The following is a 6,984-nucleotide window of genomic DNA, read 5'->3' as shown; positions in this document are numbered from 1 at the left end:
AGACTCAAAAGAAGTCCTAAATAAGGTGTTACATGCACCCAGAGATGACTAATGCAAATATACGATATTTGTATAATCTCGAGAAATAAAAATATTTTTTTAAAAAAATTTTTTACAGCCAAAATTTCTCGGAATGTCATAAGACCACTATGCCTTTAATTAATATCATGAAGTAAACTTTATAAATTTACGTATATTTTTCTGAGACCCATGAACAGAAGATATAATGATAATTCACATAGGAATCAAGAATATAGACACCCATAGTATTTCTATGAAAAGAATCATTTATGGAAACTAATTTCCGGACACGTGCGTTGCACGTGTATCCCGTGTTAATTAGTACAAATGTTATAATCAGTATTGATAAACTGTAGCATAATGAATAATATAAATTTGAAGGGGTAAGTTACGAGCTCAAAGCGATAAACAATCAACTTATTTGATTGAGTTAATTACCGAAAAATGATTAGCTATTGTCTGACCAAAATATGCCAAAAAAATGGACAATGTAACATCCATTCCAAATAATAAAGTGTAACCCTTGTAATTAATCGTTCGGTATGATATTACTTGGTGCTTACATATATTGTAAATGTCTGATACTATCAAAATTTTGCCACCTATCAAATAGCTTATATTTTCTTCTAAAACCATCAAATCATCCATACAACTCTCAACATTTTCATACAACATAAAGAGTACAAAATTCATATAGTTGAATATATTAAACCATTACACACAAGACTATACACAAGACTTTTCAAGTATTATATTCTGGATAATAAGGAACTCCACATGAATGACAAGGACCAAACTTTCCTACTGTAAAATTAATATTCCAAAAATGGACATGCTAAAAGATATGTCAAATGCCAATTAAGCACTTACTCTTGAAAAATTAAAGTACATGAAGTAACCAGTAACAAGGCCAAGCACACCAAATAGAATATGAACAATGCTCCGCATAAGACACACCTTAACGCCCCTTCCACGACCTGTGCTACCATAGTCAGGATTATCGCCATCGTCTTCCGCAAGAAGTAAGAAAATAGTTAATGAAAATGTTAAGTGAAAATCAACTGTGACGCTCACAATTTTATTATGATAAGTACTCTTCTTAACTACCCTCTAACAGAGTCAAGAAAAGATAAGAGGTTGAAAGAGCCGATCTATTAAATGGGTGGTTATCCAGTTTTCTTCTTCTCCTACTTCATATATTTCCACAATCCTCTAATTTTCCTTTTTTTTCCCCCAATACACATTAACAATTCATTACAAGAATGTATCAATTGTCCAAACACAGAATTGTGCGCTCCGCGAATCCCAACACCAAAGAAGAAAGAATTGCAGACTACGGTGACTATTTCCTTCACGTTTTATCTAGAAAGTTCATCATATACCCTACTACATACAACACCAAATATAATAGGAGATGATAGATGTTAAAAAATAGAATTTACCATCTTGTCATCAACTTTGTAATCAGCATACTCATTATCATACTAATCTTTTGAAACTTTTTACTTCCTGCTTGCATACCTGTTGGTAGCAATTTTTTTAATAGGTCTGGAGTGCGGCTTTGAACTATATAAAGGATTGGAGACTCAGTAATTTAAGGAGTCACTCTAATCTTCATTGTCTTGTTCCCAATATTCATCATCATATCTTGACACCAAACTTCTGTTACCATATATGTATAGGTTGGTGAGGGGTGTGTATATATTTTTGTTGTCTTTCTCTAATAATGTGACACCTTTTTAAATGACTAATGAGTCATTAATAGAAGGTGAGGGGCTGCCACGTGGGAATGGGGTGGGAAAGTTTAATCTTTATCCACTTATTAGGTAATTAGGTAATGTCTCGTTATCCGGTAATTAATAAATTATCCGCATAATTAAGAAATATTTCAAATTAATTAAAATACTACTTACTTTTTAAGACACTTTATATATACCCTACTATTGTGGTCATGTTGTACCATATAAAATCAATACCTACACTATTATATCATTAAAACATCCATGTAAAAATACATATATATTTTCTCAACTTTTAATTTTCCTACTCTCATATAGAGAGTACAAATTTTCGTATGCTTAATTCTTAAAATGGTAAAAAAAAAGATAACCTTCTTTTCTTGTGAGAAAATAATTTCTACCTTTACAATAAAGAGAATCTCATAAACTTTCTCATATTATGTGTATGATATAAAGTATATTCGAAAGTAGTAATATTAATAACTATATACAATCATATTTTTCAAGCCACTTTTTTTTTTTACAAAAATATTCCACTCAAAATACCATATCAAAATGTATCTGACGGAATCGAGGTTGTTAAACTTTACTGGGTCTTATGGTCACAAATGCTCTGTAGAAAAGTACGAGATGTAACACGAAAAACGAAAGGGAAAGAAGGTATAGGAAACAAAAGCCTTCTTATGGCCCCCAGGGGGATGTTTACAAGCCTTAAAAAAAAAAACCCTTACAAAGAGAGAACCAAGTAGAATCCTAATCTATCATCGAGCATACATCTTCGATGTCTCCACAAAAGGTTGCACCTCAACAACTACAAGTCTTTCAGCCGCCCTTCTTCGAGGGCCTCTTCCCCTCCGGGGGCTCCGCCTTCATTTTTATCACCTCCTGAGCCGCTGCCCGGCGCACCTCTGAAAGCAAGCAAGGCAGGATCTCTCTTCTCTTGGGTCTTTACCCTCTCGAGCTTGGAAGGCAGAATGATATCTCCCGCATGTATGTCCCTAAATGTCTGCCACCGAGATCCCAACCGAGCACGCTCGACAGCCCGAGTCAATTTCGGCTCGGTCCCCTCAACTCCCGGCTTGAGCACTTGTCGCAATGGCATCCTCTCCATGCAAAGATTTATGCGTCTCGGCTTCAGTTTTGATCCCAGATAATGCAGTTACCAACTCAGAATGAAGACCTATGTACTTGTCACTATACTCCCTCGCGTCGCTAAGCTGACGCCAACTAAGGCCACCTTCTTCTGGAGGGCATCCCTCTCGGAACTTATCTCTCTCTCACGTCGTTTGAGTTCGGAGACTTCGAAGTCTCTTGCCCAGAGCTCCTCCCTTAGCAGAGCACTTTCCTTCTCAAACTGCATGAATTAGATCCAAGATATTAAAACATTGAGATCTGGCAAATCATTCAGATAATGGCAAACGAGGACTAGAAAACCTATTCAGTGATGAGAGCCTTCTCGCGCTCATGACGGGTCACTTCGGCCTGATACCGGGTGAAAGTCTGATTGTAAAGCGCCTTGGCCTGAAGAAACAAAAAAAAGACAAGTTAGAAAGACACAGGTCAGATCAACCAAGGCTTGAGCAACAGGCAGGGTTTCCAAAGGTTACCTGCTTGCAAAACCTGCTCATCTCACCAAAGACGAGGGAAACATCGATCTCAGGGATTCCCTTGAGAATGATTGGAAGCCTTTCGAGCACATTTCATGTGGGGCATCTTGCACTCCCCTAGGAGGTAGGGTCATTCCATGAGGAAAATCAATCACGACTCCGGTGCTAGCAGGGTCAGTCAGGACCATCCCTTGTTCATTCAAGGCCCCAGAACTAGGCCCCTCCAAACTACCTAACGAAGGCACCCCAAACCGAGGGGAACTCTGGCCACCAGCCAGCTCGGGGGAAGAACCCGATACTCCCTCAGTTGTCTCTCCGCTATGAAGTTGGAGCGCAACGATATCAGACTCTAACTCGGAAGCCACCATCTCTACGACACTTGGATCGGCCAGGTTTATCCCTCTATCGGGCGTCGTCGAGAAGCTATTTTCTCCCTCACCTTCAACTCGAGGGTTTTCTGCTGTTTCAGGAGTTAGGGCTACCAGGTCAGCCTTAGTTTCCTCTACCTTAACCTTCTTGGACTCCGAAGGTCCGTCCGACGGATTCCTTTGTCTTTCTTCCCTTCATCGGGTGCCAAATCACCCTCCCCGCCGGGTAATGCTCCATTCATCAAGGGGACTTCTCCCAAACCTACACAAATGCAAAAGGTAAGCGCAAGGAATGAGTGCGTTGCCAGTAGCGATTTTAGGTTGAAAAGGATGACTACAACAGGGGTAGAGGCTTGCCATGATCCTTAGCTTCCCACCAAGCCTGGGATAAATCATTCCACACTCGCTCAGCATACAGGAAAAATGAGTCCAGACGGCCGACCCAACTCGGGAGGTCCGGAACCGCGCCAGGATAAATTGATGCGGCTGCATTAGCAAGAAAAATTCAGTGTGTGGAAGAACGTATTCATAGAGAAGCGAGGGAATGCTAGATAACATGTCTACTTACGTTCCACATTCCACCTCTCGGGAAATGGCATCCATTCCGCCGGGATCAAGTCAGAAATCCTTACTCGAACAAAGTGGCTTATCCATACCCCGTTCCCGAGCTCCTCGGTACAGGCGAAGAGGGCCCTCGGAGCTCGGAAGCAGAGTTTGATCAGACCCCTGAGGAAGAGACGGGGGCTGTACATCCTGATCAGATGATCGAGGGTGAAGGGCATCTCCTCGATCATGTTCACGTAGTACCTAATCATGTAAACAACATGCCAGAATGAAGGATGAATTTTGCCAATGGTCACTTGATACCGTTGGTAGAAGTCGAGAATCACGGGGTCGATAGGGGGCGAAGATGGCTCCACCGGCCTTAGGGTAAACGGGTAAGTATACACACTGAGAAAATCGGCTTTGTATGTCATAATATCCTCCTACCAACTAGGGATCTCCACAAGCACCGCGTCCCCCTAGCGACAATCAACTCTCACTCTTTCGATGTCTGTTATCGAGCTAATATACTAAGTCACGGTCTCACGGCGCCCCGACATAGAAGAAGGCCTCTCGACCTTGAAATTAGAAGCCATCGTGAAAAATCCTGGAATGCACTCCTCAGTACGAGGAGGCATCGCCACTTCAACTTGAGATAAAACAGAAGAGGATGAGGCCACATTCTCCTGAGAAACAGAGGCAGAAATTTTCGCCATTACTAGAAAATTCTGAAAGAAAAAGGAAGTCGCGTTCCTAGGAAAGAACAAAAGTAAAGGCAGAAGAAACCCTTTTTGGGGTTTGGAAATGTTGTGAGTTGGAATGGACGAGAAGGGGAGTATTTATAGAAGCCCCGCGTGCATGTTAAAGGAGGCCAAGGGGCAGTTAACTGCCATAATCAATGTGGAGGCCTTCAAGGGCTGCGTGTGCATCGTCTTTTGGCACCTTATGACTGCCATCGTTACAAGAGTATTAGAGGGGGCAAAGGTTTAAGGTCATTTCTTATCACTTTCACTCTAAGAAATGCGGAGACTATCTGTGCAAGGTAAAATCGGGGAGTCCAATTTCCTTGTCATTATGATTCCCTGTCAACAAACTTTCCCAAGGCTCGAGACTGGGGTCGAGGTTCAACTTTGAGGGCTGTCGATACTCGACCTCGGGGCAATGCAGACCAATAGCTATATTGGAAAAGATGGGAGTTCCCAAAGTCTGTCAGGCTAGCCTGAGCCCGCATCATGACGTCGACTAGCTGTCCCATCTCCACATCTTTGTAATAAACGCGTTTGTACTATATAGGATCCCACATTTTTCTATATAAAGGGGGTCCTTACCATATTGTAAGGATTGATTGTTGTATACTAAATAAACAAGAACATTCTCTCTGCTTTCTAACATACTCTCTTGAGATTATTGCTTCCATTTGCTATCTTCATTATTGTTCATCATTTATTACTTATCATTGGCCATAAAGGGCCTTTATTAATTTTATTATAACTATTAGTCCTACCTCGATCACCTTCGATAGCTCACAACCGAGCTCCGGGATCGACATCGAGGCCCCCGAATCGATAAGCTCGAGGCTCCGATTGTTAACCTATCAATTTGGTTATCATCTTATCCTTAACTCTTATTTCATTTCTAAGTCTCACATACATAGCATCATCTGCTTAACAACTAGCATAAAAATAGATCACGTATTTTTAGAGTCCCATAAACAAATTTAATTGTTATTACCATTTTCACGGTAAACAGATATCAAGTGACTCTCGGCCAAATTCATCTATCATTCTGGCGTATTATTTACATGACCAGATATTACGTGAATATGATTGAGAGGATTCCCTTTACCCTTGATCATTTGATATGAATGTACAGTCCCCGACACTTTTGCTGGGGCCTAATTAAGCTCCGTTATCGAGCCTTGAGGACCCTCTTTGCTTGCACCGACGAGGTTAGGAATGGGGCGTGGATGAGCTGTTTCATTCGAGTAAGGACTTCGAACTTGATCCCCACAGAGAGAATGTCGTTCCCCAAAAGATGGAACATAAAGCCTAAGTAGACATACTTAATTAACTAGCCATCTCTTTCTTTTGGATATATTTCTTCATGGAATGACTTCCTCCACTGATATAGCTGCCGCGGCATACATTGATGCGGTAAGAAATCTTTCAAGCTGGGTAGCTAAACTCGACTCAATTTGCCCATGCGTCGAGCGCATGTGGCACGATTTATCCAAGGCTCGATGGGAAGCCAAGGATTACAGTGGGACTTCATTTTCCGCTATAGTTTCAGGTTTACAAAGGTTGTTGATAATTGCGCTCTCATTACCTATTCTTGTTTTTGTATTTGGGCAGGTCTGGGGGAGGTCTTCTTGATGAGAGAAACTCTGCCTAAGCAAGCGGGTGCTCCAACACCCGATGAAGAGAGGAAAAGACGAGGGAGATCGTCGGCTTGTCCTCCAAAATCCAAGAAAACCAGAATGGAAGATCCTAAGGACGGTTCAACAGTCTTAATTCCATAAGGATTGGGGAGTTCCCGAGCTGGAGGTGAAAGGAAAGATGATCCTTTATCAACACCTGAAGGGGAGAAGATTTGACTGTCTCTCATACTGCTGAGTCGGCGACTTCCGAATCCTGGCTCGATTCCGTAAATGCCCTGCCTTGGGATGAAGAAGCCTTTGAGGGTGTATCAGATGTTATTGCTGATGGA

The 6,984-nt window shown here is 41.5% G+C and overlaps 1 long non-coding RNA gene across 1 annotated transcript; it reads right to left on the bottom strand.

The window, feature by feature from the left end:
* Window positions 1-241: 241 nt before the first annotated feature.
* LOC107787530 (uncharacterized) lies at window positions 242-1,689 on the bottom strand. Its single transcript, XR_001648436.2, has 2 exons — window positions 1,464-1,689; window positions 242-1,031 (listed from the first exon to the last, which is right to left on the bottom strand). It is a non-coding gene; the product is annotated as an uncharacterized LOC107787530 (long non-coding RNA).
* Between the last annotated feature and the right edge of the window lie 5,295 nt (window positions 1,690-6,984).

The sequence above is a fragment of the Nicotiana tabacum genome, chromosome 16 (genome assembly GCF_000715075.1).
Source record: "Nicotiana tabacum cultivar K326 chromosome 16, ASM71507v2, whole genome shotgun sequence".
NCBI lineage: Eukaryota > Viridiplantae > Streptophyta > Magnoliopsida > Solanales > Solanaceae > Nicotiana > Nicotiana tabacum.
The sequence above is the reverse complement of the archived record's forward strand: the minus strand, read 5'-3'. Positions and strand labels throughout refer to the sequence as shown.